This window comes from Pseudoliparis swirei, chromosome 4, assembly GCF_029220125.1.
Source record: "Pseudoliparis swirei isolate HS2019 ecotype Mariana Trench chromosome 4, NWPU_hadal_v1, whole genome shotgun sequence".
Lineage (NCBI taxonomy): Eukaryota > Metazoa > Chordata > Actinopteri > Perciformes > Liparidae > Pseudoliparis > Pseudoliparis swirei.
The window spans coordinates 22,144,886-22,158,296 of NC_079391.1; the positions used below are offsets into that span (position 1 = coordinate 22,144,886).

The 13,411-nt window shown below is 47.3% G+C and overlaps 15 non-coding genes across 15 annotated transcripts; all 15 read left to right on the forward strand.

Annotated features, from left to right (window-relative positions):
• Window positions 1–431: 431 nt before the first annotated feature.
• On the forward strand, window positions 432–537 carry LOC130193338 (U6 spliceosomal RNA). Its single transcript, XR_008831569.1, has one exon. It is a non-coding gene; the product is annotated as a U6 spliceosomal RNA (small nuclear RNA).
• A 634-nt stretch (window positions 538–1,171) lies between these two features.
• Window positions 1,172–1,278, forward strand: LOC130193401 (U6 spliceosomal RNA). The gene has a single exon (XR_008831636.1). It is a non-coding gene; the product is annotated as a U6 spliceosomal RNA (small nuclear RNA).
• A 636-nt stretch (window positions 1,279–1,914) lies between these two features.
• LOC130193402 (U6 spliceosomal RNA) lies at window positions 1,915–2,021 on the forward strand. The gene has a single exon (XR_008831637.1). It is a non-coding gene; the product is annotated as a U6 spliceosomal RNA (small nuclear RNA).
• A 631-nt stretch (window positions 2,022–2,652) lies between these two features.
• On the forward strand, window positions 2,653–2,756 carry LOC130193340 (U6 spliceosomal RNA). The gene has a single exon (XR_008831571.1). It is a non-coding gene; the product is annotated as a U6 spliceosomal RNA (small nuclear RNA).
• A 635-nt stretch (window positions 2,757–3,391) lies between these two features.
• On the forward strand, window positions 3,392–3,498 carry LOC130193403 (U6 spliceosomal RNA). Its single transcript, XR_008831638.1, has one exon. It is a non-coding gene; the product is annotated as a U6 spliceosomal RNA (small nuclear RNA).
• Window positions 3,499–4,131: 633 nt separating this feature from the next.
• Window positions 4,132–4,238, forward strand: LOC130193404 (U6 spliceosomal RNA). Its single transcript, XR_008831639.1, has one exon. It is a non-coding gene; the product is annotated as a U6 spliceosomal RNA (small nuclear RNA).
• A 631-nt stretch (window positions 4,239–4,869) lies between these two features.
• LOC130193341 (U6 spliceosomal RNA) lies at window positions 4,870–4,973 on the forward strand. Its single transcript, XR_008831572.1, has one exon. It is a non-coding gene; the product is annotated as a U6 spliceosomal RNA (small nuclear RNA).
• Window positions 4,974–5,607: 634 nt separating this feature from the next.
• On the forward strand, window positions 5,608–5,714 carry LOC130193310 (U6 spliceosomal RNA). Its single transcript, XR_008831543.1, has one exon. It is a non-coding gene; the product is annotated as a U6 spliceosomal RNA (small nuclear RNA).
• A 629-nt stretch (window positions 5,715–6,343) lies between these two features.
• On the forward strand, window positions 6,344–6,450 carry LOC130193311 (U6 spliceosomal RNA). The gene has a single exon (XR_008831544.1). It is a non-coding gene; the product is annotated as a U6 spliceosomal RNA (small nuclear RNA).
• A 631-nt stretch (window positions 6,451–7,081) lies between these two features.
• Window positions 7,082–7,188, forward strand: LOC130193312 (U6 spliceosomal RNA). The gene has a single exon (XR_008831545.1). It is a non-coding gene; the product is annotated as a U6 spliceosomal RNA (small nuclear RNA).
• A 630-nt stretch (window positions 7,189–7,818) lies between these two features.
• LOC130193332 (U6 spliceosomal RNA) lies at window positions 7,819–7,923 on the forward strand. Its single transcript, XR_008831564.1, has one exon. It is a non-coding gene; the product is annotated as a U6 spliceosomal RNA (small nuclear RNA).
• Window positions 7,924–8,560: 637 nt separating this feature from the next.
• Window positions 8,561–8,667, forward strand: LOC130193313 (U6 spliceosomal RNA). Its single transcript, XR_008831546.1, has one exon. It is a non-coding gene; the product is annotated as a U6 spliceosomal RNA (small nuclear RNA).
• Window positions 8,668–9,288: 621 nt separating this feature from the next.
• On the forward strand, window positions 9,289–9,391 carry LOC130193334 (U6 spliceosomal RNA). Its single transcript, XR_008831566.1, has one exon. It is a non-coding gene; the product is annotated as a U6 spliceosomal RNA (small nuclear RNA).
• Window positions 9,392–10,020: 629 nt separating this feature from the next.
• LOC130193314 (U6 spliceosomal RNA) lies at window positions 10,021–10,127 on the forward strand. The gene has a single exon (XR_008831547.1). It is a non-coding gene; the product is annotated as a U6 spliceosomal RNA (small nuclear RNA).
• Window positions 10,128–10,758: 631 nt separating this feature from the next.
• Window positions 10,759–10,865, forward strand: LOC130193316 (U6 spliceosomal RNA). Its single transcript, XR_008831549.1, has one exon. It is a non-coding gene; the product is annotated as a U6 spliceosomal RNA (small nuclear RNA).
• The last annotated feature ends 2,546 nt before the right edge of the window (window positions 10,866–13,411 follow it).

Consider the following 13,411-nt stretch of genomic DNA (forward strand, 5'->3'; position numbering starts at 1 on the left):
AGAACTACTGTGAGGGGTGTGTTTTAGGATTATTGTCAGGGTCAAGGAAGTAACACTCTGCACCTAAGATTCCCTGGTATGATAAAAGACTTTACACAGTGTCGCAGATCCCCCAGAGGGAAACTCAGAGTTTGCCAGACGGGCTCGCAGTTGTTCTGAGGGCGTGTCTTAGGAGGGCACTGCTGAAAGCCCGAGTCCATCCACCGGCCAGAAGGACACCGTGTTTTAATCTCAAGCTTTTTGTGAAATAAAGTGGCAGACAGAATTAGATGGGTGCTCTAAATCCATTGCAAATACATTGAAATCTTCAAGGGACTGACCTCAACCATTGAGACGGTTCGTAGGGATTGCGTCGCTCGGGCCTGCACCATGATGAAGGTGTCGTTCCGGCAGCATGGGGGTTATATACTCAGCAGCACCCTTGGATCATTGTGCTTGCTAAGGCAGCGCATATAATAAATTGGAAACGATACAGAGAAGATTAGCATGGCCCCTGCGAAGGATGACACGCAAATTCGTGAAGTGGTCCATATTTTGATAAGCCTAAACTGAATTCTAGACGTTGGAGGTAAGTCTGCGAATAAGATCCCCTGGCATAATAACTAAACGTATAAGCAACTACGGGCAGAGCGGGGATCGAACCGGTAACCTTGTGGTTACAGAAGAAACACACTGCTCATGAGCGACAGCCACCACTCAACGGATAGCCTTGCATGATAACAGACTTTACACACATATGCCACAGAACTACTGTGAGGGGTGTGTTTTAGGATTATTGTCAGGGTCAAGGAAGTAACACTCTGCACCTAAGATTCCCTGGTATGATAAAAGACTTTACACAGTGTCGCAGATCCCCCAGAGGGAAACTCAGAGTTTGCCAGACGGGTTCGCAGTTGTTCTGGGGCGTGTCTTAGGAGGGCACTGCTGAAAGCCCGAGTCCATCCACCGGCCAGAAGGACACCGTGTTTTAATCTCAAGCTTTTTGTGAAATAAAGTGGCAGACAGAATTAGATGGGTGCTCTAAATCCATTGCAAATACATTGAAATCTTCAAGGGACTGACCTCAACCATTGAGACGGTTCGTGAGGGATTGCGCTCGGGCCTGCACCATGATGAAGGTGTCGTTCCGGCAGCATGGGGGTTATATACTCAGCAGCACCCTTGGATCATTGTGCTTGCTAAGGCAGCGCATATAATAAATTGGAAACGATACAGAGAAGATTAGCATGGCCCCTGCGAAAGGATGACACGCAAATTCGTGAAGCGTTCCATATTTTGATAAGCCTAAACTGAATTCTAGACGTTGGAGGTAAGTCTGCGAATAAGATCCGCTGGCATAATAACTAAACGTATAAGCAACTACGGGCAGAGCGGGATCGAACCGGTAACCTTGTGGTTACAGAAGAAACACACTGCTCATGAGCGACAGCCACCACTCAACGGATAGCCTTGCATGATAACAGACTTTACACACATATGCCACAGAACTACTGTGAGGGGTGTGTTTTAGGATTATTGTCAGGGTCAAGGAAGTAACACTCTGCACCTAAGATTCCCTGGTATGATAAAAGACTTTACACAGTGTCGCAGATCCCCCAGAGGGAAACTCAGAGTTTGCCAGACGGGCTCGCAGTTGTTCTGGGGGCGTGTCTTAGGAGGGCACTGCTGAAAGCCCGAGTCCATCCACCGGCCAGAAGGACACCGTGTTTTAATCTCAAGCTTTTTGTGAAATAAAGTGGCAGACAGAATTAGATGGGTGCTCTAAATCCATTGCAAATACATTGAAATCTTCAAGGGACTGACCTCAACCATTGAGACGGTTCGTAGGGATTGCGTCGCTCGGGCCTGCACCATGATGAAGGTGTCGTTCCGGCAGCATGGGGGTTATATACTCAGCAGCACCCTTGGATCATTGTGCTTGCTAAGGCAGCGCATATAATAAATTGGAAACGATACAGAGAAGATTAGCATGGCCCCTGCGAAAGGATGACACGCAAATTCGTGAAGCGTTCCATATTTTGATAAGCCTAAACTGAATTCTAGACGTTGGAGGTAAGTCTGCGAATAAGATCCCTGGCATAATAACTAAACCGATAAGCAACTACACGGGCAGAGCGGGATCGAACCGGTAACCTTGTGGTTACAGAAGAAACACACTGCTCATGAGCGACAGCCACCACTCGGATAGCCTTGCATGATAACAGACTTTACACATATGCCACAGAACTACTGTGAGGGGTGTGTTTTAGGATTATTGTCAGGGTCAAGGAAGTAACACTCTGCACCTAAGATTCCCTGGTATGATAAAAGACTTTACACAGTGTCGCAGATCCCCAGAGGAAACTCAGAGTTTGCCAGACGGGCTCGCAGTTGTTCTGGGGCGTGTCTTAGGAGGGCACTGCTGAAAGCCCGAGTCCATCCACCGGCCAGAAGGACACCGTGTTTTAATCTCAAGCTTTTTGTGAAATAAAGTGGCAGACAGAATTAGATGGGTGCTCTAAATCCATTGCAAATACATTGAAATCTTCAAGGGACTGACCTCAACCATTGAGACGGTTCGTAGGGATTGCGTCGCTCGGGCCTGCACCATGATGAAGGTGTCGTTCCGGCAGCATGGGGGTTATATACTCAGCAGCACCCTTGGCTCATTGTGCTTGCTAAGGCAGGGCATATAATAAATTGGAAAAGATACAGAGAAGATTAGCATGGCCCCTGCGAAAGGATGACACGCAAATTGTGAAGCGTTACATATTTTGATAAGAATAAACTGAATACTAGACGTTGGAGGTAAGTCTGCGAATAAGATCCCCTGGCATAATAACTAAACCGATAAGCAACTACGGGCAGAGCGGGGATCGAACCGGTAACCTTGTGGTTACAGAAGAAACACACTGCTCATGAGCGACAGCCACCACTCAACGGATAGCCTTGCATGATAACAGACTTTACACACATATGCCACAGAACTACTGTGAGGGGTGTGTTTTAGGATTATTGTCAGGGTCAAGGAAGTAACACTGCACCTAAGATTCCCTGGTATGATAAAAGACTTTACACAGTGTCGCAGATCCCCCAGAGGGAAACTCAGAGTTTGCCAGACGGGCTCGCAGTTGTTCTGGGGGCGTGTCTTAGGAGGGCACTGCTGAAAGCCCGAGTCCATCCACCGGCCAGAAGGACACCGTGTTTTAATCTCAAGCTTTTTGTGAAATAAAGTGGCAGACAGAATTAGATGGGTGCTCTAAATCCATTGCAAATACATTGAAATCTTCAAGGGACTGACCTCAACCATTGAGACGGTTCGTAGGGATTGCGTCGCTCGGGCCTGCACCATGATGAAGGTGTCGTTCCGGCAGCATGGGGGTTATATACTCAGCAGCACCCTTGGATCATTGTGCTTGCTAAGGCAGCGCATATAATAAATTGGAAACGATACAGAGAAGATTAGCATGGCCCCTGCGAAAGGATGACACGCAAATTCGTGAAGCGTTCCATATTTTGATAAGCCTAAACTGAATTCTAGACGTTGGAGGTAAGTCTGCGAATAAGATCCCCTGGCATAATAACTAAACGTATAAGCAACTACGGGCAGAGCGGGGATCGAACCGTAACCTTGTGGTTACAGAAGAAACACACTGCTCATGAGCGACAGCCACCACTCAACGGATAGCCTTGCATGATAACAGACTTTACACACATATGCCACAGAACTACTGTGAGGGGTGTGTTTTAGGATTATTGTCAGGGTCAAGGAAGTAACACTCTGCACCTAAGATTCCCTGGTATGATAAAAGACTTTACACAGTGTCGCAGATCCCCCAGAGGGAAACTCAGAGTTTGCCAGACGGGCTCGCAGTTGTTCTGGGGGCGTGTCTTAGGAGGGCACTGCTGAAAGCCCGAGTCCATCCACCGGCCAGAAGGACACCGTGTTTTAATCTCAAGCTTTTTGTGAAATAAAGTGGCAGACAGAATTAGATGGGTGCTCTAAATCCATTGCAAATACATTGAAATCTTCAAGGGACTGACCTCAACCATTGAGACGGTTCGTAGGATTGCGTCGCTGGCCTGCACCATGATGAAGGTGTCGTTCCGGCAGCATGGGGGTTATATACTCAGCAGCACCCTTGGATCATTGTGCTTGCTAAGGCAGCGCATATAATAAATTGGAAACGATACAGAGAAGATTAGCATGGCCCCTGCGAAAGGATGACACGCAAATTCGTGAAGCGTTCCATATTTTGATAAGCCTAAACTGAATTCTAGACGTTGGAGGTAAGTCTGCGAATAAGATCCGCTGGCATAATAACTAAACGTATAAGCAACTACGGGCAGAGCGGGGATCGAACCGGTAACCTTGTGGTTACAGAAGAAACACACTGCTCATGAGCGACAGCCACCACTCAACGGATAGCCTTGCATGATAACAGACTTTACACACATATGCCACAGAACTACTGTGAGGGGTGTTTAGGATTATTGTCAGGGTCAAGGAAGTAACACTCTGCACCTAAGATTCGCTGGTATGATAGAAGACTTTGCACAGTGTCGCAGATCCCCAGAGGAAACTCAGAGTTTGCCAGACAGACGGCTCGCAGTTGTTCTGGGGCGTGTCTTAGGAGGGCACTGCTGAAAGCCCGAGTCCATCCACCGGCCAGAAGGACACCGTGTTTTAATCTCAAGCTTTTTGTGAAATAAAGTGGCAGACAGAATTAGATGGGTGCTCTAAATCCATTGCAAATACATTGAAATCTTCAAGGGACTGACCTCAACCATTGAGACGGTTCAGGGATTGCGTCGCCGGGCCTGCACCATGATGAAGGTGTCGTTCCGGCAGCATGGGGTTATATACTCAGCAGCACCCTTGGATCATTGTGCTTGCTAAGGCAGCGATATAATAAATTGGAAACGATACAGAGAAGATTAGCATGGCCCCTGCGAAGGATGACACGCAAATTCGTGAAGCGTTCCATATTTTGATAAGCCTAAACTGAATTCTAGACGTTGGAGGTAAGTCTGCGAATAAGATCCGCTGGCATAATAACTAAACGTATAAGCAACTACGGGCAGAGCGGGATCGAACTGTAACCTTGTGGTTACAGAAGAAACACACTGCTCATGAGCGACAGCCACCACTCAACGGATAGCCTTGCATGATAACAGACTTTACACACATATGCCACAGAACTACTGTGAGGGGTGTGTTTTAGGATTATTGTCAGGGTCAAGGAAGTAACACTCTGCACCTAAGATTCCCTGGTATGATAAAAGACTTTACACAGTGTCGCAGATCCCCCAGAGGGAAACTCAGAGTTTGCCAGACGGGCTCGCAGTTGTTCTGGGGGCGTGTCTTAGGAGGGCACTGCTGAAAGCCCGAGTCCATCCACCGGCCAGAAGGACACCGTGTTTTAATCTCAAGCTTTTTGTGAAATAAAGTGGCAGACAGAATTAGATGGGTGCTCTAAATCCATTGCAAATACATTGAAATCTTCAAGGACTGACCTCAACCATTGAGACGGTTCGTAGGGATTGCGTCGCTCGGGCCTGCACCATGATGAAGGTGTCGTTCCGGCAGCATGGGGGTTATATACTCAGCAGCACCCTTGGATCATTGTGCTTGCTAAGGCAGCGCATATAATAAATTGGAAACGATACAGAGAAGATTAGCATGGCCCCTGCGAAAGGATGACACGCAAATTCGTGAAGCGTTCCATATTTTGATAAGCCTAAACTGAATTCTAGACGTTGGAGGTAAGTCTGCGAATAAGATCCGCTGGCATAATAACTAAACGTATAAGCAACTACGGGCAGAGCGGGGATCGAACCGGTAACCTTGTGGTTACAGAAGAAACACACTGCTCATGAGCGACAGCCACCACTCAACGGATAGCCTTGCATGATAACAGACTTTACACATATGCCACAGAACTACTGTGAGGGTGTGTTTAGGATTATTGTCAGGGTCAAGGAAGTAACACTCTGCACCTAAGATTCCCTGGTATGATAAAAGACTTTACACAGTGTCGCAGATCCCCCAGAGGGAAACTCAGAGTTTGCCAGACGGGCTCGCAGTTGTTCTGGGGGCGTGTCTTAGGAGGGCACTGCTGAAAGCCCGAGTCCATCCACCGGCCAGAAGGACACCGTGTTTTAATCTCAAGCTTTTTGTGAAATAAAGTGGCAGACAGAATTAGATGGGTGCTCTAAATCCATTGCAAATACATTGAAATCTTCAAGGGACTGACCTCAACCATTGAGACGGTTCGTAGGGATTGCCGCTCGGGCCTGCACCATGATGAAGGTGTCGTTCCGGCAGCATGGGGTTATATACTCAGCAGCACCCTTGATCATTGTGCTTGCTAAGGCAGCGCATATAATAAATTGGAAACGATACAGAGAAGATTAGCATGGCCCCTGCGAAAGGATGACACGCAAATTCGTGAAGCGTTCCATATTTTGATAAGCCTAAACTGAATTCTAGACGTTGGAGGTAAGTCTGCGAATAAGATCCCCTGGCATAATAACTAAACGATAAGCAACTACGGGAAGAGCGGGGATCGAACCGGTAACCTTGTGGTTACAGAAGAAACACACTGCTCATGAGCGACAGCCACCACTCAACGGATAGCCTTGCATGATAACAGACTTTACACACATATGCCACAGAACTACTGTGAGGGGTGTGTTTTAGGATTATTGTCAGGGTCAAGGTAACACTCTGCACCTAAGATTCCCTGGTATGATAAAAGACTTTACACAGTGTCGCAGATCCCCCAGAGGGAAACTCAGAGTTTGCCAGACGGGCTCGCAGTTGTTCTGGGGGCGTGTCTTAGGAGGGCACTGCTGAAAGCCCGAGTCCATCCACCGGCCAGAAGGACACCGTGTTTTAATCTCAAGCTTTTTGTGAAATAAAGTGGCAGACAGAATTAGATGGGTGCTCTAAATCCATTGCAAATACATTGAAATCTTCAAGGGACTGACCTCAACCATTGAGACGGTTCGTAGGGATTGCGTCGCTCGGCCTGCACCATGATGAAGGTGTCGTTCCGGCAGCATGGGGTTATATACTCAGCAGCACCCTTGGATCATTGTGCTTGCTAAGGCAGCGCATATAATAAATTGGAAACGATACAGAGAAGATTAGCATGGCCCCTGCGAAAGGATGACACGCAAATTCGTGAAGCGTTCCATATTTTGATAAGCCTAAACTGAATTCTAGACGTTGGAGGTAAGTCTGCGAATAAGATCCTGGCATAATAACTAAACGTATAAGCAACTACGGGCAGAGCGGGGATCGAACCGGTAACCTTGTGGTTACAGAAGAAACACACTGCTCATGAGCGACAGCCACCACTCAACGGATAGCCTTGCATGATAACAGACTTTACACACATATGCCACAGAACTACTGTGAGGGGTGTGTTTTAGGATTATTGTCAGGGTCAAGGAAGCAACTCTCTGCACCTAAGATTCCTGGTATGATAAAAGACTTTACACAGTGTCGCAGATCCCCCAGAGGGAAACTCAGAGTTTGCCAGACGGGCTCGCAGTTGTTCTGGGGGCGTGTCTTAGGAGGGCACTGCTGAAAGCCCGAGTCCATCCACCGCCAGAAGGACACCGTGTTTTAATCTCAAGCTTTTTGTGAAATAAAGTGGCAGACAGAATTAGATGGGTGCTCTAAATCCATTGCAAATACATTGAAATCTTCAAAGGACTGACCTCAACCATTGAGACGGTTCAGGATTATCGCTCGGGCCTGCACCATGATGAAGGTGTCGTTCCGGCAGCATGGGGGTTATATACTCAGCAGCACCCTTGGCTCATTGTGCTTGCTAAGGCAGGGCATATAATAAATTGGAAAAGATACAGAGAAGATTAGCATGGCCCCTGCGAAAGGATGACACGCAAATTCGTGAAGCGTTCCATATTTTGATAAGCCTAAACTGAATTCTAGACGTTGGAGGTAAGTCTGCGAATAAGATCCGCTGGCATAATAACTAAACGTATAAGCAACTACGGGCAGAGCGGGGATCGAACCGGTAACCTTGTGGTTACAGAAGAAACACACTGCTCATGAGCGACAGCCACCACTCAACGGATAGCCTTGCATGATAACAGACTTTACACACATATGCCACAGAACTACTGTGAGGGGTGTGTTTTAGGATTATTGTCAGGGTCAAGGAAGTAACACTCTGCACCTAAGATTCCCTGGTATGATAAAAGACTTTACACAGTGTCGCAGATCCCCCAGAGGGAAACTCAGAGTTTGCCAGACGGGCTCGCAGTTGTTCTGGGGGCGTGTCTTAGGAGGGCACTGCTGAAAGCCCGAGTCCATCCACCGGCCAGAAGGACACCGTGTTTTAATCTCAAGCTTTTTGTGAAATAAAGTGGCAGACAGAATTAGATGGGTGCTCTAAATCCATTGCAAATACATTGAAATCTTCAAGGGACTGACCTCAACCATTGAGACGGTTCGTAGGGATTGCGTCGCTCGGGCCTGCACCATGATGAAGGTGTCGTTCCGGCAGCATGGGGGTTATATACTCAGCAGCACCCTTGGATCATTGTGCTTGCTAAGGCAGCGCATATAATAAATTGGAAACGATACAGAGAAGATTAGCATGGCCCCTGCGAAAGGATGACACGCAAATTCGTGAAGCGTTCCATATTTTGATAAGCCTAAACTGAATTCTAGACGTTGGAGGTAAGTCTGCGAATAAGATCCCCTGGCATAATAACTAAACGTATAAGCAACTACGGGCAGAGCGGGGATCGAACTGTAACCTTGTGGTTACAGAAGAAACACACTGCTCATGAGCGACAGCCACCACTCAACGGATAGCCTTGCATGATAACAGACTTTACACATATGCCACAGAACTACTGTGAGGGTGTGTTTTAGGATTATTGTCAGGGTCAAGGAAGTAACACTCTGCACCTAAGATTCCTGGTATGATAAAAGACTTTACACAGTGTCGCAGATCCCCAGAGGAAACTCAGAGTTTGCCAGACGGCTCGCAGTTGTTCTGGGGCGTGTCTTAGGAGGGCACTGCTGAAAGCCCGAGTCCATCCACCGCCAGAAGGACACCGTGTTTAATCTCAAGCTTTTGTGAAATAAAGTGGCAGACAGAATTAGATGGGTGCTCTAAATCCATTGCAAATACATTGAAATCTTCAAGGACTGACCTCAACCATTGAGACGGTTCGAGGGATTAACGCTCGGGCCTGCACCATGATGAAGGTGTCGTTCGGCAGCATGGGGTTATATACTCAGCAGCACCCTTGGATCATTGTGCTTGCTAAGGCAGCGCATAATAAATTGGAAACGATACAGAGAAGATTAGCATGGCCCCTGCGAAAGGATGACACGCAAATTCGTGAAGCGTTCCATATTTTGATAAGCCTAAACTGAATTCTAGACGTTGGAGGTAAGTCTGCGAATAAGATCCGCTGGCATAATAACTAAACGTATAAGCAACTACGGGCAGAGCGGGGATCGAACCGGTAACCTTGTGGTTACAGAAGAAACACACTGCTCATGAGCGACAGCCACCACTCAACGGATAGCCTTGCATGATAACAGACTTTACACACATATGCCACAGAACTACTGTGAGGGGTGTGTTTTAGGATTATTGTCAGGGTCAAGGAAGTAACACTCTGCACCTAAGATTCCCTGGTATGATAAAAGACTTTACACAGTGTCAGATCCCCAGAGGAAACTCAGAGTTTGCCAGACGGCTCGCAGTTGTTCTGGGGCGTGTCTTAGGAGGGCACTGCTGAAAGCCCGAGTCCATCCACCGGCCAGAAGGACACCGTGTTTTAATCTCAAGCTTTTTGTGAAATAAAGTGGCAGACAGAATTAGATGGGTGCTCTAAATCCATTGCAAATACATTGAAATCTTCAAGGGACTGACCTCAACCATTGAGACGGTTCGTAGGGATTGCGTCGCTGGCGCCGGCACCATGATGGAGGTGTCGCCGGCAGCATGGGGGTTATATACTCAGCAGCACCCTTGGATCATTGTGCTTGCTAAGGCAGCGCATATAATAAATTGGAAACGATACAGAGAAGATTAGCATGGCCCCTGCGAAAGGATGACACGCAAATTCGTGAAGCGTTCCATATTTTGATAAGCCTAAACTGAATTCTAGACGTTGGAGGTAAGTCTGCGAATAAGATCCCCTGGCATAATAACTAAACGTATAAGCAACTACGGGCAGAGCGGGGATCGAACCGGTAACCTTGTGGTTACAGAAGAAACACACTGCTCATGAGCGACAGCCACCACTCAACGGATAGCCTTGCATGATAACAGACTTTACACACATATGCCACAGAACTACTGTGAGGGTGTGTTTTAGGATTATTGTCAGGGTCAAGGAAGTAACACTCTGCACCTAAGATTCCCTGGTATGATAAAAGACTTTACACAGTGTCGCAGATCCCCCAGAGGGAAACTCAGAGTTTGCCAGACGGGCTCGCAGTTGTTCTGGGGGCGTGTCTTAGAGGGCACTGCTGAAAGCCCGAGTCCATCCACCGCCAGAAGGACACCGTGTTTTAATCTCAAGCTTTTGTGAAATAAAGTGGCAGACAGAATTAGATGGGTGCTCTAAATCCATTGCAAATACATTGAAATCTTCAAGGGACTGACCTCAACCATTGAGACGGTTCAGGGATTATGTCGCTCGGGCCTGCACCATGATGAAGGTGTCGTTCCGGCAGCATGGGGGTTATATACTCAGCAGCACCCTTGGATCATTGTGCTTGCTAAGGCAGCGCATATAATAAATTGGAAACGATACAGAGAAGATTAGCATGGCCCCTGCGAAAGGATGACACGCAAATTCGTGAAGCGTTCCATATTTTGATAAGCCTAAACTGAATTCTAGACGTTGGAGGTAAGTCTCGAATAAGATCCGCTGGCATAATAACTAAACGTATAAGCAACTACGGGCAGAGCGGGATCGAACTGCAACCTTGTGGTTACAGAAGAAACACACTGCTCATGAGCGACAGCCACCACTCAACGGATAGCCTTGCATGATAACAGACTTTACAAGAACAAAGACGTGCTATAGAGAACATGTCAGGGGGCGGGCCAATCTTTTTAATGTCATGCGATCTACCAACACTACGCCGCGATCGACTGGCAGGTCGCGATCGACGTGTTGAGACCCTGATCTACAGGAAGTAAAAGTCGTAACAAGGTTTCCGGAGGTGAACCTGCGGAAGGATCATTACCGATGAACAGCACGACCGTCTGCATGAGAGCGGACATAGTTCAGATTGAAGTGGTGTATTGGAAGCTCATTTTGCAAGTGACTTTTTTGTCCCGACGACCAACAACAGACGGATTGAAGCTCATTCTGCGCAGCGTTCGTCGTAAAATTAAAGCAGGTACAAACCTGCAATTGGATTGCTTCGAGTTAACACATTTATTTTCACAGCACTGAAAAAAGATAAACATAACATCATAGATGTCAGCCTGGTTGATATAAGCAAGGCAAACGGAGTGAGAAGAGCACACCAGTGTTGTTCTGGTCGTATGGAGGCCCGGCAGCTCAGGCGATGGGTGAGCTTCTCCTTCAGGGCATGAGGGGCGGTACCTTCAGCAGCTCACTCTGAGGCACGCATCGCTTTTACACACAAGACGGAACTTTATTTCGTGAATGCTTGAATTCAAATGCTTGTTTTGAGCAGAATTATTCAATTTGGCGTTTGAAACATCCCACAGTGGAGGAGCTGGGACCAGCTGGTTGGCAAACACAGCTGAGACCTGTTGTACCTCTGTCAGGGGTGATTTCCGCGTTGTGCAGCTTCGACTTGGTACTGGTAAAAGCGAGGAACCAGTTCGGCCCAGCCAGTCTGGGCACCCGGTTGCCCCTCCTCACGTAGTTTGACGCTGAAAATGGGCGATCACCTGTGGAACAAACATACTCTAAACCTTGTTCACTCCAGACCGATGTTTATTTTAAACAGCAAATCGTTGGCGTCTTGCATCCCTCCGTCCTGTCCTCCGTGACAGAGCTCGTATCCTTCCTGTTTGCACTCGTGGGATCCCGATGAGCAGCTGGAGTCCGTGCAAACGCAACGGTCTGCAGGTGACGTCCGGCCCGAAGTAGCAGCCTCCTCCTGAATGTGTTCGCTCCACAATATATCCACCACCTGCAGGAGAAAGGAAAGCAGATAAAAGTGCTGGACGAGGACACAACTTTTTCTGGGGTGCCAGATCCACTCCTGACCTGTTTCCATTCCGGTCATGTGTGGAGGTGCAGGGAGGCAGGCGGAGGATAAGGAAGTCCCAGGTAAAACGCAGAGGACATTGATAGTGTAAGGCATGCTGGGAGAAAGGCGGGCAAGGCGGGCGAGAGGCATGATGTTCGAGGAGAGCAGAACAAAGAAGGGCCGAAGACAATGAGGAGGAGGAGAAAGATGAGGCTACTGTCTTGTCGACACAACCTTGTGCCCTCCTTCTACAGAAATAAAAAGGATGAAAGGCCTCTGTTACTTGAGCAAGAAGTCTTGTTACATTAAAAACCACCCCAAGTGGCTGTGGGCTGCTTTAGGACCTCTGGTTGGGCGTTCTTTAGTTCTTGCTGTAGCTTGCTAGGATGAGAGTCGGCCGCCAACCTCTTTCTTTGCAGGAATGATAATGTCAGGTGCTCCAAACTGTGTTTAGGAAACCTCATAATTCACCTGGATGAAACTGGGAGGATGACAGAAATAAAGTGAGGACAAGGTATATGTTGTTTAGATCGTAAAACATACACTAATCTTCCATGAAAATATTAAATGATTGTACATTTTGTTGCAAGTGATTGCTTCATTTTCAGAATTAGATTAGAGTATATATTCCTTTATTAGTCCCACAGTGAGGACATTTCAGGATCACTCGAGCAGCTCTGCTCAGCTCCTTCAGCACGGCTGATTCCTCCCCGCTGTCTGAGGAGAGGAACCCTGGTCAAATCTTCTGCTGCTGTCAGGCTGCACAACACACTGCACTAGATCCTTCGCTGGAATCTTGCTTCCCCTCAGCACTTTAACCTGCTGAAAAATTCACTTTGTCACTGCCTTGTATTTTGTTTTCCTCTGTATATTTAGTATTGTGCTTTTATCTTTTACTACTGCTCTAATGTGCACCTGTTGCTGTGATCCTGCAATTTCCCACTGTGGGACTAATAAAGGAATATCTCATCTAATCTAAACACTCAAGTATTCAGCATAGACCTGTCTGCTGGATGAACAAAACACTCCTATTGACCATCATGTTAGAAAGTGGTGGCTGTGATGTCATAGCCATCTTTCTAAAATGTTCTTTTGACCTCTAGTGGCCAAGACTGATGTTTGCAGTTAAAAAGAGTACAGAGGGCTTCTTGTTTCACTTTACGACCTTTTGCCTGTCTATGGAGCTGG